This window comes from Dasypus novemcinctus, chromosome 24 (genome assembly GCF_030445035.2).
Source record: "Dasypus novemcinctus isolate mDasNov1 chromosome 24, mDasNov1.1.hap2, whole genome shotgun sequence".
Classification (NCBI taxonomy): domain Eukaryota; kingdom Metazoa; phylum Chordata; class Mammalia; order Cingulata; family Dasypodidae; genus Dasypus; species Dasypus novemcinctus.
This window is the reverse complement of record NC_080696.1, coordinates 58,891,697-58,919,088: the sequence shown is the minus strand read 5'-3', so window position 1 is coordinate 58,919,088 and position 27,392 is coordinate 58,891,697. Positions and strand designations below refer to the sequence as shown.

The following is a 27,392-nucleotide window of genomic DNA, read 5'->3' as shown; positions in this document are numbered from 1 at the left end:
GAAAGACATGTGGGTGAACGGTTGCTGACCAATGTTTGGGTTGAATACCTTGTTTTGTCTTTTGAATTATGTGAACATAATCTTATTTGGGAGGATAAAAATGTATTTATGAAAATAAAAAATTCCAATGACTACATAAAACCCAAATCCAGAGACTATTTCCTTGTTCCATGACGATGAACAAAACTGAATTCTGGTTTCTATTATCTATGTATTTTATGTATTACCTCAGGTTCCTAAAACAAAGGGCCATTTACTGATCTGACTGCAGAGTAGAAATATATTGGATTTCTTGACATTCTTTTCAGTGTCTCTTCTTAAAAATAAAAAGGATAACATGTTTATTATAAATTGTTTTGCACTCTTAAAATTTTCACTTAGTACATGTAGTGGAGACTTGTGTGTTGTATCACTGTTTATATAAATTTTTTAGATATTGAATAAAGCAGACCAAATTAGAATTAAAGTATTTTAACAGAATGATATATGCTGGATGCTTTTCCTTAAACAAAGTTCAAATATTTTTATATTAGTAGTAGCAATAAAATGAAAAAATTAACAGTCTAATATAATTAAATAGGAAATTATGATAAGCAATTTGGAGTTTCTGTATCTCTTTTGCAATTAAAATCCATGATTATTTCATGTATTGGCTAATATCCAGTATTATTTTCCAGAATTATTGTAAATTAATGAATCTTTAATGAAAACTAGCTTAATTTACTAAGCCAATAGAAAAGAGAAAGATTCTTCTGAAATGATACGTAATTGCTTTAAAATGTGTACCATAAATAACTTCCTCCTTGACTACTGGGTATTGCATATGTAATCTTCCCTCAATATTGACTGACCAAGTAACTATTCTTAATTTATTACAGCAACTCAACATTCAAATAGCTGCAGAAGAGTTTCCTGTGGGCAAACATTTTAAATAGATATTTGACAATAAGTCTTTTACGAATGGTCAGTAAACACATGAAAAATACTTAGCATCTGTTGTGTACTGAAATTATATTAATGATTCTGAATCACCAAAATTTGTAAACATGTTTTAACCACAAAATAAAATGTAAAGAAATTGCAAAAAACACCAAACATTCTAAGCCTGTTGACCTCAAATAGTGTAAAAAACACATTTTTAAAATAAGTGATAACCAGACATTTTGTGAAGAAATGATATGGAATGACTTAGAGCCAGTCAGACTGGTACTTCTTATAAAAATTTTGGTGAAGATTCTGCCCTAGTGAGTGTCAAGTTCAGGCAGGTCTAGCTTGGGACTCTAACTTCCGGCTTCATTGCCTGCTCAGTGCTATGAAAAAGCTTGCCAGACATTGCCAACGGCTTTAGATTCTGCACTGACCCCGTGTGGAACCTGTCTCCTGAGTGCCCTCCTTAAATATATTCCCCTGCAGGTCAGCAGCTCTCAATCTGATGAATTTTAACGTCTTTGGCATCCTTCACCTTTACATGTTTTATGGGCCCTGATCTGGTTATTGTGCATTAGACATACTGGAAGCTGCAAATAAGTGAGCACATAAACTACACTGAGCATTTAAACTGTAGTCAGGCAGAACCTGCTTTCAAACGCTAAGCTACTGTGAATTTTGATCTGCTCTCGGTTTGTTACAACAACCATTGACAGGATAGCATCAATAATTACTGGGGAAATGCAAATTAAAACCACAGTAAAATCCCATTGCACAGGCAGCAGAATAGCTAAAATTAAAAAGACCGATAATACTAAGTATTGGTGAAAATAAGGAGCAAGTGGGACCCTCCAATACACTTTTTGTGGAAATGAAAATTAATGCAACTACTTTGGTAAAATTGTAGGAGCTTCTCATCTAAATATATACCTGTCTCGTGGCCCAGAAATTCCATTTGGAATTTGGCCAAGAGAAATAAAAATGTATATTCACCAAATGATAGGTAGAATAAGTTGTTGGGGAATAGCTTACCTCTAAATGTTGGAGGGCTTCAAGACTTGGTGCTTGGACATCTTTTCTTCTCCAGTTAGTCTAATTCCCTAGGTCATTCAACTAGCTAATCTCATGACTTAAATACACTCTACATGCTTATGAGTCCCAAATTCACTCTCCAGACCTGAAATCTCCCCTTACAACTGATTATGATCCAACTGCCCATTTGACATTGACTCTTGCATGTCTAAGAGACATTGCCACTTCCTATGTTCAAAACAAACTCTAACCCCTCCACCCACACACTAGCACCTTCCAGATTACTCACCAATCCAACAAATGGTAACTCCATTGACCAACTTACTAAAACCAAAATTTGCGTGTCATCTGTACTCCTGTTTTACTCTCATACTCCACAATCAATTCGTCACCAAATCCTACTGATTCTCGACTTTCAAAAGCATGCTCTGAGTCCAACCACTTTTTACCTCCTCCACTGCTACCACCCTTGTCCAAGCCACCACCATTAGGCACCTGGATACCTATCCTGCCACATCATTGGTGACCCAACTTTCCACAACCAGCATGCGTCTTTCAAATAAAATCTGATCATGACACTTCCCTGTTCTAAACCCTATACTGGCTTTCCATTATTCTTAAAATGAAATCCAACATTTTTATCATAGCATGCAAAATCAGGTAGCTAATCCACAGGTGCCTCTAAACCTTACCTTTTACCATCCTCTTCCTCGGTCACTCTCTCTCAGCACACTGGTGTCCCAGCTCTTTCATGAACCTTCTGGATGCTCATTCTTGTCTCTAGGTGTTGAGTCTGTTCTCTGTGCCAGGATTGCTCTTTTTATTTTGGTCCCATCTCAGAGGCCTTCACCACTTCCATATTTAAAATAACATTCTCTTTCCTCCAGCAGGCACACGTTCTCACTCCTTTTACCTGTTTTATTTGACTTCCTAGAACTTCTCATTTTTTGACTTATTATTTCACTTTAATTTTGTCTGTTTGTTTTTTCTATGGCCATTAGAACGAAAGCTCATGAAAGCTGGAACTTGAAGAAAAAATAGAGTAGTCCTTGGTAGCTAAAAAGCTTTGCTGAATTTGTTGAATTAATGAATGAATAAATGGATGTGTTTGTAACCCTAAACTTTCCTATCAGAATTTCTAGGGGAGATTTAAAATACAGATTCCCTGATTTAAAACCCTGGAAGGTTTATCTCAATATATCTGTTAGTTATGATTTATACGTTGGATTTGAAAGCCCTGAATTAGAGTATTCCCCTATCAGACACTACAAACATCAGTGTAGTATTCACTAAGTGACCGTGGTTTAGATGCTGATTATCTGAGATATTTCTATCTTCCTCTAATTGCACCTGTTACTTTGTTCATTCTGTGATCACAGCACATGGTTTGTATTCTTAACTACTAGGTAATAGATTATTGGTTTTATTGTTTAAAAATTGTTAATACATTGTCTTTTGATAAATTATTCCTCTTTTCTCATCATAGATAATTTATTTTATGGCTCTTCAATTATCCCGGGCACATCTTCCTATCTGGTGCTGCTGAAATGGATTCTAACACCTTTGCCTGCCAATGTCTTGCTTTGAGAAAGGTTCAGTAAGGTGATTGTAAAAGAAGGAAAGACAGAATCTTTCTCCACTTGAAATTTTGAGTCTTGTTCCTGCCAAGAGAGCACTATTCTCTTGCCTAGCAACTAAAATGCAGCCTGTGCTAAAGGGGGCTTTGTTTACAAGCTGCATACAGGCATACTTTTGTTTTTATTTTTTTTTAAAGCTCAGAACTTCTTAGAGAACAAAAAACAAGGTATGCATTTAACTATCTTAGATGGAATGTGGTACAGAAGAGGGTGTGGTCAGTAGCTTCCCGGATGTACAACGCAGACCTCTGGGGAATCGGTTATTAGTAAATGTACAAAGTTTTCAAACGTTTAAAGGAGGTTTGGCCATTTAGAAAACTCAAATTAAATGTTCAATACTTTATGAAAGCTTTGAGTGGTAATATCTACTTGATCTGATATGTTCCCATTGCAAAGAAAAATGGGAGGGTTGAGAAGATTAAAAGTGTAGCAATGCTTGTGAGACTCTCCACTTGGCATTTCATTATTTAGGTGATGCTTTATAGGACAGAAGAGAACCTACCTCTATGACATTATTGAGGAGGAGATATCTGCCACAGAATGACTGGCCTGAAATTATTCCACCAGAAAAACCTTCAGATTGGGTTGCCAGATTCAGAAAATAAACTATAGGCGGTGACTCATTTTTTGGAGTTGACCCAAAAAATCGGGAGGTCATCAGAGGGGTCACACTTATGCAAACCTGAGCAGGATCTCAGAGACAGCCAATTTAGATACAATCACAGGTACTGGCTCTCCTGAGGGCTACAGAGACTCATAGGTTCTATGGTCATTGCAGATGGCTCTGGAGTTCAGTGCCATGTCAGTTGGCCCTACTTTGGAGTTTGTGCTCCTGAGTGTGATGGAGTTGGACTCAGATGTGACCTTTCTACACATGCCTCTCCTGTCACTTTTACTGGACCTGTGGTTGGTGCTGGGGTTGATGTATACTCAGGAGACCTGAATCTCTGGACTGTCCATGTGCCAGCTGGGCCCTGAGCCTCAGCAGACTTGCAACTCGTACCCTCTTGTTCACTGGACTTACCTAGGTCAGAGAACAGGGAAGTGAAGAAGGTCAAACACCACACCAGGGAGCCGAGGGTGCCTACAACTGCAAGCAGGAGAATTGCATCCATCATCCATATGGAATCTAAGCCCCCTCTTGATACAGAGGTGGAGTGGACATAACCATCCCAGGGTCCACAGGATGGAGAAATAGAGTATGGATTAGAGTGAACTTACTGACACTCTACTATGGAACTATTGTGATTAGTAATGGAAGAAACTGTAGCAATGATGTGGAGAAAGTAGGCACAGTAGCTGCTGAGGGTAGGGAGAGGAAAGAAGAGATATGATGTGGGGGCATTTTCAGGACTTGGTGTTGTCCTGGGAGGTACTGCAGGGGCAGATGGTGGACATTGTATGTCCTGCCACGGCCCACTGGGTGGACTCTGGGAGAGTGTAAGCTACAATGTAAACCATTATCCATGTGGTGCAGCAGTGTTCCAAAATGTATTCACCAAATGCAGTGAATGTGCCAGGATGATGAAAGAGGTTGTTGATGTGGGAGGAGTGTGATGAGGGGGTGGGGGGTATATGGGGACCTCATATATTTTTTAATCTAACATTTAAAAAAAAATAAAGAGAAAAAAATATATAGGAGGCATTAGTTGAATTTGAATTTCAGGGGAAAAAAAATGATTTTTTAGTGTAAACATGCCCCATTAAATATTTGGAACATATTTATAATAAAAATATTTGTCATTTATGTGAAATTAACATTTAAGTGGGAAGTCTGGATTTTTACCTGCAACCCTAATCCTAAAACAAGGAAAAGTAACCCAATTCTATGGCAAACCTTAATTTTAATGTCCCAAAGATCCATTAGTAAAAGATACTCACAGGTTCAGGACAAAGGTGAGACCAGAGAGGCACCTAGCATGTACAACTTAAGGAAGCACTCACTCTCAAAGTTGCCCAAGTATAGGGCTACCACTTGCAATACCCGGAGTGTAGGTACTGCCTTGAATTTTGTGTGCTAGGCTCTGAACTTGTTCTCACTCTAGTCCAGGTGTTGCACATGGGTTTGTAATACATTTTCATCACCTTTTTCTTAGTCAGAAATTGAGGTAAAACAGAGTGAAAAATAATCTTTTCCCAACCTTACCGAAAGGTTGTAATTTTATTTCACCATTCACATATGGGTGCAAACTACTCCATTCCTCATTACTATAGGAATATGAAAGAGGAATAGGTATTCAGTTTTTCGAAAAAATATTTTTGACTGCTCATTAAGTAATACACTTTAAGCTCAAAGCTGAGATAATATAGCAACAAAGGAATCCCTCAAGATCTCTACCCTCAGGTGGCTTATATTCTATAGGAAAAAATGAACAAACCAATGAAATAAAGTGGGTAAAATAGTAGAGTGATGCAGTTGACATTAGAGTGGGGGGTAATATTTGACCCCTCTCATAAATATCTCAGGAAAGATGGGTTTAAGCTCAAAAATAAAATTAAGAATAAAGGCAGTAAGAAGGGGGAAACTTGGTGCTTTTAAGGACAAGGAGGACATTTGTGCATCATCAAATCAACAATGGCAGAGGGGCATGAGGTGAGGTTGGATGAGTGTACCAGGTCAGCTACCAGTCATGCATGACCTTGTGTAGCAGTTTGGTTATTATTTTTGAATTCCAAAAATAGATATTGGATTATGTTTGTAAATTGGTTTGTTTCTCTGGGTACATTAAATCGTATTGAATTCAGAAGTGTCACTTTTATTTGATTAAATAATGATTAAGACTTTGATTGGACCACATCAGTAGGGCGTTGAGTCCCTGCCCACCAAAGGGGCAAGGACTCACAGAGAAACTGCACCACAGAGGCGGGAGGTTGGAGTTTTGAGCTGGAGCCCCAGGAAGTAAACGCACAGAAGAAGAAAACAGAGGAACAGAGATGGCTCCATAGACACAGCAGAGGCTTGGGAAGAGAGAAAGCCTGATAATCTACAACTGACCTTGTGGAAAGACCGGAGCAGCTCAGCCCGGAGAGGAGTGAGCCCCAGGACAGAGATGAGACTTATCCCAGCCTACAGCTGATATTGGAAGAAGCTGGGACCATGGAGCCTTAAAAGGAAGAGGGAGGCTGAACCCTTGCAGATGTCGGAAGCCATATTGCTTCAATATGTGGCAAGAGATTTTGGTGAGGAACGTAACATATGCTTTATGGCCTGGTAACTCTAAGTTTTTACCCCAAGTAAATACCCTTTATAAAAACCAACAGATTCCTGGTGTTTTGAATTAGCACTCTTTGGCTGACTAATATACCTTGAAAGCCACAGCAAGAGTCTTTGTATCTTACTTGAAATGAAAATGTAGTCTTTCCTGTTGTTAAGCAATAAAATTGGGGGAAAATATGAGTCAGAAAACAACAATGGAAAGGAAGGCAGAGCAAAAGCTTTGCAGTTAGTTTGACTTCAACTTCAAGACTTGCTAATATCTCCCATAGAGTCCTGGAGTTCATGTCTGGCATTCTGCTAGAGATATTACCTCAAAAAAGAATTTCCTCATGGCAAAAGCTTCAATTCTGAATGATTTTTTTAATTTTATGACTCAGTTTCCAGGGCCATGCAGGAGTCATTGACAAAACAAACAAAAATAAACAGCAAAACTGAGACTTTGTCCACAAAAGAGAAGAAATGTTTGTATGTCTATGTTGTCTCTTCTTACTTCCACTGCACCTCTATACTCAGGTGGTGATTGTAGACAGAAATTTGGGCTTTAAAGTAGTAGAAATAAGATATTAAGTACAGAATGAAGAGAACATTTGTGCTCTGGTTATAACATATATGAGAAGCCCAGGCTGGGTAATTTCTGTTTTCTAGACAAGATGTTGCAAAGGAGCTTGGAAAAAACCTTACATCTTCATCATGATGACAGCAGATGTAGCTTTATCTGCTTCCAGATTACTTTATGGGCCCATGTCTAAAAAACAGTTTCACTGGCAAGTTACTGTAGAGATTTGAAGGAAAAACCTCCATAAGGAAGAATTTTTAAAAATTGAATTTCTAATTACATATTTGAGGGGTAACTGAAACTGTAATTAGGGAATGAGAAATGAAGAAATTGAGCAATTTTGAATGAAGATGTATTTCTTCATAAAGATATAATTCCTTGAGATTGTAAATCTAGCATCCCACACTGAACCAGTAAAGAATGATCAAAATTTAATATTTTAGTTTAATAATGAGAGTAGTTTATAATAACTGAATGTATATGTACATAGTATGATAATTAGCATTTATATTTTGAAAAAATAATTTTTAACAGGAAAAGATAATGCTATGGAGAATATCAGAATTTTTAAAAGATTTTACATGCTGTGTTGAATTTCTCTGGTCATCAAGACAAACCTGAAGAATTTTCTTATTTAATTGACAGCAATGAGTTAAGACAAGAGAAGACTGAACGTAGTTTGCACATTTGTGAACACCAAAGTGAGCACTATGGAGGGCACAGTTTGAGTTTGCCAAGAGATACCGAAGTTTCCACCAGTTGCTGTTTCCATTTACTCTGGTTACTGAGTTCTCTCCTCACATCAAAGCTATTAAAATGAGAAAAACTACATAACGATTGTTAGAGTTTCCCCCTTACAAGGTTTGCAATGATTAAGAGGTCGTAAGGCTGTGACTCCATTCCCACCAATTGAGTAAGATGCCTACTTGCGGAAAACAGCCTATTTCCCCCCAAGGATAAGCCATATCGCAGTGGGAATGGAGCAGATAAGGACCCATCCCTTCCAGACTCCCACATTCCAAGAATACCTTACCTCCTAGCCCACTACCCCAAGCCATGCACAAGAAGAATTCACTTTTACAACCCCTAATTAATCACAGGCTATACTTGGACTCTAACCCCTTCCCTGCAGACTAACATTTTCCTGTCTATTGATGTACTGTTTAAATTCACATCTGTACCTTCCAGGAGCAGGCTGAAGTTTCTCTTCAGACCCCCAACATATTGATGGGGGGGGGCTGAAGTCTAATCTTCAGACCCGCTCTGTAGGGAGAGCTTCCTAGTAAACTCCTGCCTGACTGCAATCCTCAGTCTCCGTGTCCCAGTGAGCATCATTTTTTCTCTAACAACAATGAAATACACAGTAATCAACAACAAAACAACATGTGACCTAGTCAGTTGCAGCTTGGTGAAAGAATTGGAATGAGTATGATACCGAGCAAAAGTGGGTTCTTTTCTCCCAATGTGTCTTTAAAGCCAATTCCTGAGACACCCAGCTTTCAAAGAGAGGAAAAGGTTATTTGGTTGTACAAGTAGGGTCCCCTTAGATGGCCCAAACACTGCCTCCCTGACCTACAGAAATCTAATATTTTATAACATCAGTGTGCTAGTGAATAACTAGGGTGGAGCTGGACACAAGTTCCTTCCTGAACAAACATTAAGGGGTTGAACAAGTTGGGAGTGGACCCCAAACCAGGGATTTACAAAGTTATAATCATTTTCAGAGGTCAGGGTTCTGAGATAGGCAAGTACAGAGCAGAGATCAGTCCTGTTTTCCATAAGGGTGTTAAGCAGAGGAAGGTGGTGTGGTTACCACCCCAACAGAAAGCATACACAAGGGTGAGCTCAATCTAGAATTACCATCACAATAGTAAATATAAACAAGGGTGAGGTTAAGTCTAGAGTGAGTTGGCTAGAGGGGTGGGACTACTCTAGCCAGCTTCAGTATTTTCAGGTCTTCTTAACCTTTTGCTATTTTATAATATATAGGCATCTATATAATGATTTAGTAATCATAATTAATTGTTTATTCATAACCCTTGGTTATATGTAAGAATAGTTTATTCTGCAGACTAATGATACAATTGCAACAGGATGGATTTTGTTGAAAAAGGAAAATTTCACCAAGCTTGTCTACTCAAGAAGTTCCTGAGAACTCTCTGTGGCTCAACTGAGTAATAAGGAAGCAGGCAAGTAAGATAGGAAATCAATAGACAGATCTGGAACCTGGCAAGAAGTCCACGTGGACATCAGTAACCCCCAAGATTTTGCCACTCAGAAGATCTCCTCCGGAAGCCAGGAGAAGCCCCAAATATTCCCCCAGGACTTTATCATCCTGGGTGACTGATGGGAGAAATAGGCAATCAAAACATCTGGAACTCCTCCCCTGCCATTAGCAAAGGGTGGGATAGTTAACAGTTCAAAGGGGCAGACATAGAGCCTAAGCACTCCTGTGTACTCTCTTACCTCTGAACCCCGGTTCTGGCTACTTTCTTCCCTGCTTGGATCTACTACACAAGTAAACCTGGGGATTTATAACCTATAATGGGGAATTGTAGTCTGTAAATCAGCCCTCTTTATCACTTTTCAGCCCCTTCCTCTCTACCTGGAACCCCTGATCTGTTATTTTCTCCCATTTCTCTTCCCTCCCTGCCTGAATTAATTACTGGTCTAACTCACCCGATATACTCTTGAAATTCATTTCTGCAGCATAGTCAAGAATCTAATCAAAATCTGGTAACAATAGTAAACTCATGTTTTACAGACTCATGATGATGTACCCATTATACCTGGGAACTTTCTATCAGCATATGATCAATTTCCTTCTCTTGATAGCCAATTAATGGTGAATATTGGCTATTTTACTAGTCTACTGTTGAAATTGCTCTCTTGCCTTGCTATGGCCAAGGAGTTTGAGCCTACCTTAAGGAGTTAGGGAAAGAGAATAAGATAAAAATAGGGAAATATTTCATAATAAGCACTTTGTCACTGACAATAATTCTGGTGATATATAATAATTGAGGGACTTGCTTATTAAACACCAAGTAGCAAGAGCTGTTTTAATAAAGTGCTTTGTAAATATCATAATGTCTTCTAAGTAGATTTTGATGGTTCCCCAGATGCCAATTTTACATATTTGTACCCCACATAATAACTTTATTAAACAGTTTCAGTAGCATTCTACTTTAAGATTTTTATGTGATTTTTTTCAACATTTTGTGTTTTGATGTTCAGAGGTTTCAGAATTCTGGGGTCATTGTGAGAATGTCATGCCAATATTAAATGGAAAGTGCTTGATAATATTGGAAGTTTAAATTTTAAAAATTCAGCAATAACACTGTTTATTCTTAAGTTCAAATATAAGATGTGTCATTATTCAAGTCTCTGGTCAGATGTAACAGCCCTTCCACTTCCAGCTGCAATGAAGAAGAAAGTACTAGACTTAACCTACTGTTAGAAAACTAGACAAAATATATGAAACCACTGTTTAAAGAAAATGGACTATAGGCAGTAGAAGAATGTGATCCATGAGAGAAAGCAAACAAAGGAGGTGCGCTCTATGATTTTCCTGACTTTCTATCTGGAGGAATTTTCTTATCACAGGTGAGGTGAGGGAGACCCAAATAAAACTCAAAAGCATTGCTGAATTGAGGATATTTACTATCTGGTCCTTTAGAGAAAAATTTTGCTGATCCTAATTCTAGGGAAATCTTAAAAAAATAAAAAGAGCTATATCTAATAATTATGGTCACAGTCAAGATAAAATGAAATTTAAAAATATATAATTAATCCAAAAGAAGTCAGAAACATAAAAACAAGCCAAAAAATTAGGCAAATAGAAAACAAATATTTAGAAGATAGATTTAAAGTCAACCTTTTAATTATATTAAATATAAATAAATAAGTATTCCAATTACCAGGCATAAGTTATCTGACTGGATAAGAAAAGGAAGACACAACCACATGCTAACTCTAAGAAACCTACTTACATATAAAGAAATAAATAGGCTATAAGTAAAAGGATGGAAAAAAAATATGCTATTCAAATATTAATCAAAAGAAATTTAGATAGTTATTTTAATATCAAATAAAGTAAGCCTCAGAACAATGAATATTATGATAAAAAGTGATATTTCTTAATGATTAAAGAGTCAGTTCATCAAGATGACATAATAATCTCAAAGGTGTATTCACCCAATAACAGAGCTCATAAATACATGAAGCAAAATTTGAAAGAAATGTGGAAAAAAGACTTATTTATGACTATAGTTAATTTCTGCACTCTCCTCTTGGTAATTGATATAATTTGTAAACTGAAAAATCAGTAAGGATACAGAAGATTTGAACACTATTGACTAACTTTAACTAATTGTCATTTATAGAACATCTACCTAACATTAGGAGGATGTATTATTTATTTTTTTTCCAAGTGGATGTGAGACATTTACCAAGAGAGACCAACTTCTTGGTCAATAAAATAATAGTCTAATTAAATGTAAGAGGACTGAAAGCATTCTGAGTATATTCTCTGAACACAATGGAATTAAAGTACATGTCAGTAACAGAATGTATCTTTAAAGTATACTAAACATTTGGAAATTAAACATAGACTTCTAAATAGCTCATAGGTCAAATATGCAGTAAAAAGGGGGACATGTAATATATGGAATTTTTGCTCGTCAAACTCAATAAAGTATTTATAAAACTAATTCATTCAGAAGATAATTTGATTATATATTTTTATTTTTTATCAGCAGTGCAACTAGCATACTTTAAATATACTTAGATTTATACAGATCTTTTGTGATACTAATCTGACATATAAGATGATTTCAAATGTGGATTTAAGGTCACCAAAATGGGTAGCAATTATTTTCAGTTTTAAATCTCTGAACTCTGGAAGCAGTGAAACTTCACCAACTAGTTATTTTCATTTAAAGACTTTCTGGTTCTAGGATTGAAAAAATAAATAGAAGCATGAGATCAGACTTTTAAAATGACAGTATTTAATTTTGATGTGCCTTTGCTTTTCTAAGCCCCATATTTACAGGATATAACTATTACTGAATATTTTCAGCTCTCTTTGCTCTGGAGAGAGCTCTTCCTTTATTTCCATTAGCCAAGGTGATTTTTATGTCTTGCCTTTCCTGGTGCACTCAGCTGCAAGTGATAGGTTATAATAGCAGGAAATTGGGAATGTTTTGCATTCCTCATCACGTCCACTTAGGATCTATTATCCAAAGAGCATCCATGGTTAGGAAAACTGCCAAAATATATTAGAACCTCTAGCCCCCCAGGTAAACTAAAATGATTAATACTGTTAGATTTTATATATACTTCCTGGTGATTTTAAAAAAATATATAAACTGGGATATTGCAAACAGTTGCCGTGTAACAAGCAATATACAATTATTTTTATCATTCCATCATTTTTTCTAATTTCTGAATGATGTATGTGATGTATATGTCTATGGAATAAACAATGTTCTCTATATGTGCACTTAGTTGAAAAAAGGGAATTTTATCCTATCTATAGTTTTTGTGGTTTCCCTCATTTTATGGTAAGCTCAGTGAGGGAAACTATTGACTCATCTTTGTATTTCCATTACCTGCAACAGTGCCACATAACCTGTGCTAATAGGATCAGTAAAGGGATGATGGAAAGAAGAGTGGATAAATATTGATATAGCCTGTGCATAAATTCAAAGTTGTTTCCAAGTGTACCTAGTCCCTAAAAGTCCAAATAAGTAATACAGGCCCTACAGTCTTTGAATGTTCAGAAAAGATGTAAGACTGAATGTGTATTCAAGGTTGCATCCAGACAGAATGTGGAAGATATGCTAAATCCAAGCTGGCTTGGAATGTGGAGAATATGTGTTAAGTCAAACTTACCTGGAGGAAATAACCTATCTGATACTCAGATAAAACACTGAAGTAACTAACCAAAAGACTGTTTGCATACAACCACCGTTTGTCTCCCTAATCCTATTTCCTCTGTATAAAAGGGTCCGAAAAAGGCTATTCAGCTCTCTCCGGTTTTTATTAGGACAAGAGTCTGCCAAACCCAGCGGGTTGAAATAAACCAACTTCCTTCTCGGAGTTCTCACGTCCTGGCCTTCAATACCGCGCATACCCGGTTTCTCTGCAACAATATCATAGCTCACTTTTTTTTTTAGGAGGTACCAAGGATTGAACCCTGCACCTCATACCTATGAAGCAAGCACTCAACCACCAACCTATACCCTCTCTGTTTGTTAACGTTTTTTTGAGTGCTTAACATTTGCCAGGACCTGAGCTAGATTTTTAATACCATTATTTTATTTAATCTCCTTAACAGATCTTGAAACTCCATTTCATAAAGGAGGAAACAGTTGTAGGTAGTTCCATTGCTTGCCCAAGATGAAGTTGACTACCAATACATGGTAGAGGCGGCTATCCTCCCCTCTTCCATTGACCAAAGCCTAGGATTTGCTAGGACCAACTGAATTAACAATCTTCCAAAGGGTGCTGATCATATTTTAATTTTTTTTCTTTACCTACAGCTCCCAGCCATACTGAACCTATGATATAGAAGCAGTAATATTTTTAAAATGTATTTTTGGCCCAACTTGTGTTGACACATGTACAAATGAAAGAAAGTGTGAGTTGATTGTGCTGGCGTCAGCTGTGTAACAAGCATTGATCCAAAAAAAAGGGGAGAGAACTCTTGGCTTCAGCATTATAAAGATTAATTTTGAAATAAATAAGCTATAAAAATAGCCTAATATACTGCTAATATTCAACTTAAAGCCTAAGGAAAAGCATAACTAATATTTCTCACTACTCTGTATACATTTAAGCATGTTTTTACACCTAAATACTCTCTATATTCTTCTAAATAATAGATGGCCAGTGGCTTCTAAAAAGCATCAATTTGTCCGTGTAATTATTTAAAATGTAACAAGAATTGTATTCTTTGTAGACTATAAGGGCATATTTGAAATGCAAATGGAATATTTTTAGAACTTGTACATCATCTTACCCTTTGAAAAAGTTCCCTCATTTCTCATTCTTCACTGTTAAAAATCCCTGGCTCCTCTTACCCTGTCACCATTGTGGGAGAAAAGAATTCTGGCTGTGAACTGGTCTTTCTTGAAGAATCCATTAAAGTTTAAGTTTGTGCACTGCAGCAAGAGAGTAGCATGCTCATTTCCCCAGAGCAGATCACAACTCTTTTGTGTCACTTAATATAAGAAGCAAAATAGAGTAAAAAGAATGAAGAAACAAAATGGTGTTTGTAGTGAGAATCTGCACATAATGGGCTTGGCAGTCAGCCCTCACAGCAGCATTAAGCATTCTAGGTAAAGATGATTAAGTGTTGCATTATTTTAACTAATTGGGAAATAGTACTTTTGAATTCCGAGAAATGATCTAGAGTAAATAGAAATACAGAGAAATATCAGAGAGAAATATTCATGACTTCTCTTAGGACACATCAAATGTTTTTTGGAAGTAAATTTTGGGGGTTATCCTGGGACCAAGGCACATGCTCTGTTCAAAGCCTTTCAAGCACTTTTTTTTTTTTGGCATGTGTTTGTCTTGGGGGAAAAAAAAGAGTCAGAATTCTTAATGGGATTGCCCCAAAGGTTTACTTTGGGAACATTTAGGAAGTGATTCCTGATGTGAATAATGTGGACATTTAAGGCATCGCATACCAAGTAGTAAGGTTAGTACTGCTGACTAGGGAAACCCATGTGGCTGTCCAGACTGCTGAATTTAACCTAGCCAAGGATCTGTCCCTCAGCCCTGCCAAGCTCAGGTATGTGCTCAGTCATTGTCCTGGGGCTGGGAGGACTTGGGGATACCGAATCATAATAATGTACCTCATGGACACTAATGAGCATTGCCAGAATGGCACCTTTTAAATTCAAATGAGAAATACATTAAGTCAATACTAGCATTGGGTAAGTTGCACATTTTCCCCTGTAGGCAAGTTGTGCTGAAAGCAGAATGATCAGAAAATAATCAAAGTGATCAGAAAGCTGTTCTGTTTCGTAGGATTAGAATAGGGGTCACAAAGCCTGATGTAGATACCTACACAATAGAGACGTAGCTCCAAGTTGGACAGAAGGAAGCTCCAACAGTCTCCATGTAATATCTCTGACACTTCTGTGAATCCCCTCTCCCCCTTTTTTAAAATATCATGGTTGTCTTTTGATTGGACCATTCTTTCTCACTACATATTACTATTTTTAATAAGGTTTTAGCTGATCTAGATGTCATCCTATCTCTTTAAAATTAGAAATATAGTATGGATCAAAGCTCAGGTAAGAGAGTCATTGCCATTTGAGTAACCAGACCAAACTAATGTTGATTTGTTCAACTTAGTGATAGGAGCATTTTTATTTTACACATTGTTCTTTACACGGCTCCATCTTGTTCAACATGAGTTTAGCAATTTTGGTAAACATCCAAAAGGGAAAGCAGTATTCTTACACACTTTGAGTGATATAATATCTTATGCAATAAGGAGTAAAATGTTGAGAAGGGCTATTCATTCTGTTTTCAGCAATGTTTATTAAATGCCTACTGTGTGCCACATACTGGAGATACAGCACTGAACTGATCTGTTTCTGACCTCATGGAGGTCATTCTAGTGAGAAAAACAATAATAAGTTAATAAACCAAAATAAATATAATAGATTGTGAGATTATGAGAAGTACTACGAAGAAAATAAGTAAAGGAATAGAAAATAATGGGGGAATGGTTTATCAGATAGGATGATCATGGAAATTACTAATGGGAAGAAATACTAGTAAAGCAGATTTTGGCTCAACATAAGAAAGAATTCATTAACAAACCCAGCAAGACCTGTCTGGACACTCAGCACTTAACCTCATCAGGCAGTGAGCTTGACTCAGGAGAAGTGTTTGAGAGTGGAGTACGAGGCAAGGCTAAGGTTTATTTTAAAAAAGATTCTATGATTCTAATTAGACATGTATTCTGACAAGCAGTTCTCAAGTCTGCCTGTTCCAAAATTGTACTGGAATATTGATTTTAAAAAGTCAGAAATAAATGCAAACACATAATTTCAATCAAAGCTAAAATCTTGCCACAGGTAAGAGCAGGAATTTTTAATTTCCATTAATTGAATATAGCTAGAAGAGTTATACATTGCATAATAAGTTTCTAGTATATACTCAACCTTTTCAGAAAGAGATCTATTATCTTGAAAGCTGCTTTCACTCTCCCCTGCCATCTTGTCTCTGGTTTAGATATACAGCATATGGAAATAAAGAATAACCACCTCATCATCCTTTACAATGACTTTGTTTTCTTTTTCATGCCAGGAAACCATTCCCTTTTCCTTTTCACTTAAACCTACATGTTATCTATCATCATATAGTAATATTAACAATGAATTCATAGAGATTCTGTGATGATTAAGTGAAATATATGCAAAGAACTTAATTCAGGGCCTGACACACAATGAGTTATGGTAGAATGATTGCAGAAAATGGTTCATTACCTTTCCTCTATCTATGACCTTTGCAATGTGAGTTTGTATCCCCTCCCATCAAGAGTTGGAGGCAATTTCCCTACACTTTGAATCTGAATGACCTTCAGAAAATAGATTTTTTTTTAAGTTCCTTCTTAGATTTAAAGAATAATTGAGCAGATAGTACATAAAGTTACTATACCCAACACACCTCCATCCCCACAGTTTGCCCCATCTTGCATTACTGTGGCACATTTGTTACAATAAATGAACCAAATTGATGCATTATTAATTATAGATTCAATCTCTGCATGTTGTTTAGTTCTATAGGTTTTGATAAATGCATACTGACATGTATCTACCATTAAAGTTTCATACAGAATAGTTTCACTGATCCCAAATCCCCATGCTCCACCTATTCATTCCTCTTCCCTGAACCACTAGCAACTCTTGCTCTTTTACTGTATGTTTGGTTTGGCCCTTTACAAAATGTCATATAATTGGAATCATACAATGTGTAGCCTTTTTGGATTGCCTTCCTTCACTTAGCAATATGCATTTCAGGTTATTCCATGTTTTTCATGGCTTGGCGTCTTATTTCTTTTTATATTAGAATAATATTCCATTATTTGGCTGCAGTACAGTTTGTTTATCCATTCATCTGTTGAAGGACATTTTGGTTGCTTCCAGTTTTAGGCAATTATGAATAAAACTGCTATAAATTTTCACATACAGGTTTTACATTTTCTCTAAGTTTCAATTCAATTGGGTAAGTACCTAGGAGTGTGATATCTGGACAATATAGTAAGACTATAACTAGCTTTATAAGATAGCTGTTTGGCAAAGTGATTATACAATTTTGCATTTCCCCCACTAACAATGAGAGTTCCTGTTGCTGCACACCCTCACTAGCATTTGGTGTTATTGTGGATTAAAGCCATTCTAATACATGTTGTAATGGTATCTCATTTTAATTTTTCAATTCTCTAATGACATATGATGTTGAGTATATTTTCATGTACACATATGCCATCTGTAGCAGTTTGGCATTATTTATGAATTCCAAAAATAGATATTGGATTATATTTGTAAACTGGTTTGTTCCTCTGGGCTTATTAGATTATAATGGATTCAGAGGTTTCACCTTTACTTGACTAAATAGTGATTAAGACTTTGATTGGGCCACATCAGTAGGATGTTGAGTTCCTTCCCCCTTGGTGGCGGGGACCCACAAAGAAACCACACTGCAGAGAAGGGAGGTTGATATTGCAGCAAGGGGAAGTAAACACACAGAGAAGCAGATACATGAGGAAGGAGAGAAGGCTCTGTTAGAGACAGAGACCCTGGGAAGAGAGTCGAGCCATTTGCCTGATAGTCTACAGCTGGCCTCATGGAGAGAGCAGAGCAGCTCTGCGCTAGAGAGAAACTACCTGCAGGAAGAGAAGAACCCAGGAAGCCTGAACTGTTGCAGACATTGGCAGACATCTTGCTCCAATATATGGCAACAGACTTTGGTGAGAGAAGTAACTCATGCTTTATGGCCTGGTAAATGTAAGCTTCTTCCCCAGATGAATATCCTTTATAAAAGCCAACAGATTTCTGGTATTTTGCATCAGCACCCCTTTTGGTTGACTAATACAGAATTTGGTACCAGAGAGTGGGGAAGTGCTTTTGCAATTACCAAAATGCTGGAATGGTTTTATAAATGGGTAAGGGGTATTTTTTGGAAGAATTGTGAGATGCTTGATAGAAAAGGCCTGTATTTCTTTGCAGAGACTGTTGATAGAAATATGGACCTAAAGAGAATTTTTATGAGGCCTTGGAATTAAATGATGAAACTATTACTCGGACATGGAGGAAAGGTGATCTGTGTTTTAAAATCACAGAGAACTTAGCAAGATTGACTCCTGATGTTTTATGGAAGATGGAATTTGAAAGTGGTGAGCCTGGGCATTTAGCTGAAGAACTTTCCAAAGTAAACCTGGAGAATGTGGCTTGGCTTCTCCTTGCAGCTTATATTAATAGCAAAATGCTAGATGAGAGAGATAAGCTGAAGACTTAACTGTGGGCACAAAGAAAACAGAAACTGATTCTGGAAATTCCAAGCCTCTGAGAATCAAGCTCCCAGACAATAGTGCCCCATTTGAGAGCTTAACTAAACTTGGAACTCAGGATTGAAGATGCAGTTATCTAGGAAAGAATTGTAGAAAGTCTTACTGTCTGATGGCTTGGACTCCTGCTTCTTGAATGCTAAACTAACACGGTTTTTAAGAGTTCTATAAACAAATCCATTGTTAGCTTGGACTGTAAGGGACATGGAAAGGAGAGACTGAAGGAGAAAAAGTTTTAAGAGGAAAACCATGGAAGCTGAGATCTGGAATTAAGACATTTCTTTGGGCCAAGAGAGGAACCCTACCCATGTGTACAGAAAGGGTGAGTTTGCCCAGGCATTTGAAAAGAGTAGCTGTTCCTACCCACTGACATTCATTTGAGTAAAATGTCACTATAGCAGTTTGATAATGTTTATGAATTCCAAAAATAGATATTGGATTATGTTTGTAAACTGGTTTGTTCCTCTGGGCATATTAGATTATATTGGATTCAGAGGTTTCACCTTTACTTGATTAAATAATGATTAAGACTTTGATTGGGTCACGTCAGTAGACTGTTGAATCCCTGCCCTTTGGTGGGTGGGGACTCACAAATGTTGGCAGCCATCTTGCTCCAAAACATGGCAACAGACTTTGGTAAGGGAAGTAATTTATGCTGTGCTTTATGGTCTGGTAATTGTAAGCTTTTGCCCCAAATAAATACCCTTTATAAAAGCCTACCATGTCTGGTATTTTGCATCAGCACCCCTTTTGGCTGATTAATACCCCATATTATTATATCTTTTTTGGTAAAGTATCTGTTCACATCTTTTATTCATTTTCTAATTGGGTTGTTTGTTTTCTTATTGTTTAGTTTTAAGAGTTATTTGCATATTTTGGATAGATGACCTTAATCAGATATGTATTGTGCAAATATATTCTCCCAGTATGTGTTTTCTCTCTCCATTCTCTTGACGGTACCTATTGCAGAGCAGAAGTTTGAATTTTAACAAAATTCAACTTAATTTTTTCTTTCATGGATTGTGTTTTTGGTGTTGTGTCTAAATACTCATAATTAAACCCCAATTATCTGCATTTTCCTCATATGATATTTTCTAGAAGTTTATAATTTTGAGTCTCACATTTAGGTCTAAAATCCATTTTAAGTTTTAATTTTTGTTAACTCAAATTTGTAAAGGTATAAGGATGGTGTCTAGATTCTTTTTTTCTGTTTGTTTTATGTTCTTTTACATATGGATGCCCAAGTATTCCAGAGTCATTCTTTGTTCCTTTCTCAAAGATCAGTTGACTAATTTGCATGGATCTCTTTCTGAGCTCTGTATTATCTTTTTAAAAAAGAAGTTTTATTGAGATATAGTCACATACCATACAATCTGTCCAAAGTGTACCATCAATGGCTTTCAGTATAATCACCATGTTGTGCATTCATCACCATAAAAAATTTTAGAACAATTTCATTACTCAAAAAAAAAAAAAAAAAAAAATTCCACACCCCTTAGTAGTCACCTTTCAATCCCTCTATCCTTCCCCAGTCCTACATAACCACTAATCTAATTCCATTTTTATAAATTGACTTATATTTACATTTTATATAAATGGAACCATGAAATATGTAGTACTTTGTGTCTGGTTTCTTTCACTTAGCATAAATTTTTTTTTGCTATTAACATCTTGTAACATTAGCATACATTTGTTCAGCTCAAAGAAAAACAGTCTTACATATGCAATATTATCCATGTCCATATTTCCTATGAGGTTTTACTATTATATAGTTTCATGTTACATTTTTTAGCTTTCCTTTTAATAATATACATGATCTTAGACTTTCCCTTTTAACCACTGTCATACCCATATAATAGCACTGCCAGTTGTAAATCTTATATTGTACTTTCACCTTTTCTATTCATTTCCAAAGATTAACACACAACCTTTTTACAAATTCTGTACAAGTTAAGCCTCAGTTTTCCATTCTCTAACCTCATTCTATTCTCTAGGGACCCATATTCTAGTTATTAACTCCATGTGATTACACAATATACTTATTCATAATTGTGCAAACATTACAATATTTGTCCTTTTGTGTCTGGCTTGCTTCACTCAACATAATGTCCTCCAGGTTCATCCATGTTATCATATGTTTTACAATTTCATTTCTTCTTACAGTGCATAATATTCCATCATATGCACATATCATAGATTGTTTATCCATTCAACATTTTTGGACACCTGGGTAGTTACCATTTTTGGCAATTATGAACAATGCCACTATGAACATCAGCGTACAGAGGTCTGTTCATGTCTCTGCTCTCAGTTTTTCTTGATATGTACCCAGTAATGCTATTGCTAGGTCATGTGATAAATATATATATTCAACTTCTTTAGGAAATGCCAAACAGTCCTCCACAGTGGCTGTACCATTCTACATTCCCACCAATAGTGTATAAGGTTTCTACCTCTCCACATCCTCTCCAATACTTGTAGTTTTCTGTTTTTTTTAATAGTGGCCATTCTAATAGGTGTGAAATGATACCTCATTGTAGCTTTGATTTGCATTTCCATAATCATTAATGATGTTGAACATTTTTTCACTTGTTTTTTCACCATTTGTATTTCTTCTTTGGACACATATCTATTCAAGTCTTTTGCCCATTTTTAAATCAGTTTGTCTCCTTGTTGTTGAATTGCTTTATGTATTATATTAAGCCCTTATTGGTTATGTGATTTCCAAATACCTTCTCCCATTGGGTCAGCTGCCTATTCACCCTTTTAACAAAGTCCTTTGAAGTGCAAAAGTGTTTAATTTTGAGGAGGTCCCATTTATCGACTTTTTTTTTTTTTCCGCTTGTGCTTTGGGTGTAAGTTCCAAGACACCAGCACCTACCACAAGATCTTAAAGAGTCGGGAGGTCATCAGAAGGGTCACCCTTATGCATGCCTCAGCAGGGTCCCAAAGACAGCCAAAGTAGATACAAGCCCAGGTATTTGTACTCTGTAGGATACAGAGACCTACAGGTTCTATGGTCATGGCAGGTGTAGTTCAGTGCATGTCAGTTGGCCCTACTTTGGAGTTTGTGTTCCTGAGTGTGATGGAGTTGGACTGAGATGTGATCTTTGTTCACAAGCCTCTCCTGTTACTTTTACCAGACCTGTGGTTGGCACTGGGGTTTGGTGTATACTCAGGGGACCTGAATCTCTGGACTGTCCATGTGACAACTGGGTCCTGAGCCTCAACAGACTTGCAACTCTTGCCCTCTGGTTTACTGGACTTACCCCAGCCAGCTGACAGGTAAGTGAAGGTCAACAACCACACCAAGGAGCCGAGAGTGCCTACAACTGCAAGCAGGAGAATTGCATCCATCATCCACATGGCATCTAAGCCCCCTCTCAATAAAGAGGTGGAGTGAACATAACCATCCCAGGGTTCACAAGATGTTGGAACAGAGTATGGATTAGAGTGGACTTACTGATATTCTATTCTGGAACTATTGTGATTAGTAATGGAAGAAAATGTAGCATTGATGTGAAGAAAGTGGCCACAGTAGCTGCTAAGGGTAGGGAAAGGGAAAAAAAGATGTGATGTGGGGGCATTTTCAGGACTTGGAGTTGTCCTGGGTGGTACTGCAGGGACAGTTGCTGGACATTGTATGTCCTGCCATGGCCTACTAGGTGGATTGGGGGAAAGTGTAAACTGTAATGTAAACCATTATCCATGTGGTGCAGCAGTGCTCAAAAATATATTCACCAAATGCAATGAATGTCCCATGATGATGAAAGAGGTTGTTGATATGGAAGGAGTGGGGTGAGGGGGTTGGGGGGTACATGGAGACCTCATATTTTTTTAATGTAACTATAAAAAATAAAGACAAAAAAAAAGGTGTTTCCTTACATTTTCTTCTAGTACTTTTATAGTCCTGGTTTTTACATTTAGGTCTTTGATCCATTTTAAGTTGATTCTTGTATACTGAGTGAGATGGGGTCCTCTTTCATTCTTTTGGCAATGGATATCTGGTTCTCTGAGCAATATTTGTTCAAGAGACTGTTTTGTCTCATTAATATGGACTTGGTAGGTTTGTCAAAAACCAGTTGGCTGTCTAGATAAGGGTTTATTTCTGCGCTCTCAATTCTATTTCACTGATCAATGTGTCTATCTTATGCCAATACTGTGCTGTTTTGACCACTGTAGTTTTGCAATATATTCCAAGGTCAGGCAGTGAGAGTTCTCTCATATTTCTCTTCTTTTTTAGAAACCTTTTGGTTATTCAGGTTGACAAAATCATATTGACATGTATCGACCATTACAGTTTCATATAGAATAGTTTCATTGCTCACAAATCCCTTCCAAAGAAATCTGGTAATTGCTTTTTCTAATTTTGTAATTAGGCTTAGATTTTTTATTGGTATTGCTTTGAATCTATAAATCTGTTTGGGTAGGATTGACATCTTCATGATATTTACTCCTCCAATTCATGACACAAAATGTCTTTCCATTTGTTTAGGTCTTCTTTGTTTTGGGTTTTTTTTTTTTTTTTTAGTATTGTTTTGTAGTTTTCTAAATATAGGTCTTGTACTTACTTGGTTAAATTGATTCTAGGTATTTGAGTCTTTTTGTTGTAAATGGAATTTTTTTCCCTGATTTCCTCCTCAGATTGTTCAATACTAGTGTACAAAAAATTACTCATTTTTGTGTGTTGATCTTGTATCCTGCCACTTTGTTGAACTCGTTTATTAGCTCAAGTAGCTTTGTCATAGACATTTCAAAATTTTCTGGGTATAGGACCTCTCATTTGTGAATAGTGAGAGTTTTACTTCCTCTTTTCCTATTTGGATACCTTTTCTTTTCCTTGTCTAATTTCTCTAGCTAGAACTTCTAGCACCATATTGAATAACAGTGGTGACAGTGGGCATCCTTGCTTTGTTCCTGATCTTAGAGTGAAAGCTTTCAACCTTTTCCCATTGAGTACAATGTTGGCTGTGGGTTTTTCATATATGCCCTTTATCATATTAAGGAACTTATCTTCTATTCCTATCTTCCAAAGTGTTTTTATCAAGAAAAATGCTGGATTTTGTCAAGTGCCTTTTCTGCATTGATGAAAATGATCATGTGTTTTTTCCTGCAATTTGCTAATGTAATGTATTATGTTGATTGATTTTCTTATGTTGAACCACCCTGGCATACCAGGATTAAATCCCACTTGGTCATTGTGTATAATTCTTTTGATATGTTGTTAAATTCTATTGCAAGTATTTTGTTGAGAATTTTAAAATCTGTGTTCTTTAGAGAGATTTGTTTTATCTCTAAAACAAATCATGTGGTATCTTTATCTGGCTTTGGTATCAGGGTGTATTGACTTCATAAAATGTATTGGGCAATGGTGAAAGTAAAATGCATTTACAGTAATATCATTGGATGTGAATGGATTACACTTCCCAATCAAAAGATGTAGTCTGACAGAATGGATTGAAAAAAAAAAAAAAAAACTTGAGCCATCCATATATTGCCTACAAGAGACTCACCTTAGATCCAGAGATACAAACCGGCTGAAAGTGAAAAGTTGGAAAAAGACATTCCACTCAAAGAGTAACCAAAAACAAGTAGAGGTAGCTGTACTAATATTGGACAAAACAGACTTTAAATGCAAAAACATTTTAAGTAATACAGAAGGCCATTACATATTAATAAAAGGGACCATCCACAGGGAAGAAGTAACAATCACAAATATCTATACACCTAACCAGGGTGCCCCAAAATACATGAGTCAAAGTCTGGCAAAACTGAAGGAAGAAATAGAGATCTCTACAATAATAGTTGGAGACACCAACACACTACTCACATCATTAGATAGAACTAGAAAGAAGATCAACAAGAAAACAGAGAACTTGAACAATATGATAAATGAGTTAGAGCTAGCAGACATATACAGAACATTACATCCCAAATCAGTGAGTTATAAATTCTTCTCAAGTGCTCATGGATCTTTCTCCAGGATAGACCACATGTTAGGTAACAAGGCAGGTCTCAATAAATAAAAAAAGATTAAAATGATACAGAGCACCTTCTCAGATCATAATGGAATGAAACTGGAAATCAATAATAGATGAGAAAGGGGAAAATGGAAATGTATGGAGGCTGAACAACATACTCTTAAACAATCAGTATGTCAAAGAAGAAATTGTATGTGAAATTAGTAAATATATTGAGAAGAAGGAAAATGAGACTACAGCTTATCAAAACTTATGGATACAGTGAAGGCAGTGCTGACAGGATAATTTATAGCCCTAAACTCATATTTTGAAAGACCTAAAATCAAAGATCTAACTGAACAACTGGAGAGAGTAGAAAAAGAACAGTAAATCAATCCCAAAGCAAGCAGAAGAAAAGAAATAATAAAGATTAGAGCAGAAATAAATGAAGTTGGGAACAAATGCAATGAAAAAATCAACAAAACCAAAAACTGGTTCTTTCAGAAGGTCAATAAATTTGACTAACAAAGAAAAAACACAGAAGATACAAAAAATAGAATCATAAATGAAATGGGGGGGGGGAATTATGACTGATTAGCAGAAATAAAATGATCATAAAAGGATATTATGAGAAACTGCATAGCAACAAACTAGACAAATGCACGAATTCCTAGAAATGCACAATCTACATTGATGCTACAAGAAATACAAGAACTTAACAAATCAATCACATTTAAAGAGATTGAATCAGTCATCAAAAATCTCCCAAAAAAAGAAAAGTACAAGACGAGATGGCCTCACAGGTGAATTCTACCAAATGTGTCAAGAAGAATTAATACCAATCCTGTTTAAATTTATCATAAAAATTGAAGAGGAGGAAAAAGTACCCAACATATTCTATATTGTCTTCCATTGATCAATGTGTCTATTCTTTCACCACCACTTTGTCTTGATTACTGTAGCTTTACAGTATGCTTCTAAGTTGGTTGGGGCCAGTTCTTCAGCTTTGTTCTTCAGAATTGTATTGGCTATTCTGGATCTTTTGCCATTCCGTATAAACTTTAGAATCAGTTTGTTTGTATCCACAAAATAATTTGATGGGATTTTGATTGAGATTGCATTGAATCTATAGGTGAAGTTGAGAAGAACTGACATCATAAAAATATTGAGTCTTCCTATCCATAAACATGGAAATATCTCCATTATTTAGATCATCTTTGATTTCTTTCATCGGTTTTGTAGTTTTCCTCAAATATCTTATATCTATTCCATTAAATATATACCTAAGTATTTCTCATTTTTTTTTTTTTGGTGTTAATGTAAATGATATTGTGTTTTAATTTCAAATTCAAATTGTTCATTGCTGAAGTGTTAGAAAGCAATTAATTGCTTGTATATTAACTTTAACCCTGATGCCATCACTTATTAATTCAGATTTTTTATGTCAGGTTTCTTTTGGAAATGACAAACACATCATCATGAGGCAATTCTATGTCTTCCTGCTCAATCTGTTTCCCTTTTGAGTCATACTACATTAGGTAGGAATTCCAGTACAATGATGAAATAGAGTGGTACTAGAGGACATCCGTACCTTGTCTTAGATTTTATGGAGAAAGCATCTAGTCTCACCATTAAGTATGACATTTGCTCTAAGGATTTGTTAGCTTTTCTTTCTGACTGAACAATATCCCTTCCATTCTTAGTTTGTTAGGTGTTTTTTTTTTTTCATGAATGGATATTGGATTTTGCCAAATGTTTTTGTTCCATCTATTACTATGATTTTTTTCTTTAGTCTGTTGATGTGATGGATTACATTAATTGATTTTGAATATTGAACCAAGCTTCCATAACTAGAGTGAATCCCACTTGGCCATGGCAGACAGTTCTTTTTATATACTATTTGATTCTATTTGCTAATTTTATTGTGAAACTTTATATCTATGTCCATGAAAGATATTGCTCTGTAGTTTTCCTATCTTTTAATGTCTTTATCTGGCTTTCATAGTAGGATAATGCTGACATTATAGCATGAGTTAGGAAGTATTCTCCTTCTATTTTCAGGATGAGATTGTAGAGAATTACCATCATTTCTTCCTTAAATGTGGGAGAATTCAGCAGTGAGACCATCTGGGACTGGCACTTCCTTTTTTGAAAGTTATTAATTATTGATTCAATTTCTTTAACAGTTATAGACCAATTTGGTTTATCTACGTCTCCATATGTGAATTTTGGTAATTTATTTCTTTCAAAGATTTTATTGATTTTATCTAAGTTATCAAATCTGTGGGCATAGATTTTTTCATAATATTCCTTATTATTCTTTTAATGACTATCAGATTAGTAATGATAAACCCTCTTTCATTGCTGATCTTAGCAATTTGTGCTTTATTCCCTTTTTTCCTTTGTTAGTTTTTCTTGATTTCTTTTTTTGAAGTTAAATTATCAATTTATTGATATTTTCAAAGAATCTGCC

At 36.1% G+C, this 27,392-nt stretch overlaps 1 long non-coding RNA gene across 2 annotated transcripts in view; it reads left to right on the top strand.

The window, feature by feature from the left end:
• The window catches only part of LOC131275855 (uncharacterized), a 64,084-nt gene that overhangs the window by 22,253 nt on the left and 14,439 nt on the right, over positions 1 to 27,392 (top strand). Inside the window, exon 3 of one of the 2 annotated variants that reach the window (XR_009183328.1) lies at positions 3,446 to 3,897. The exons of the other annotated variant lie outside the window; for it this stretch is intronic. This is a non-coding gene — a long non-coding RNA (uncharacterized lncRNA). Of the gene's footprint in view, positions 1 to 3,445; positions 3,898 to 27,392 lie in introns of those variants that run through there. 2 annotated transcript variants of the gene reach the window in all.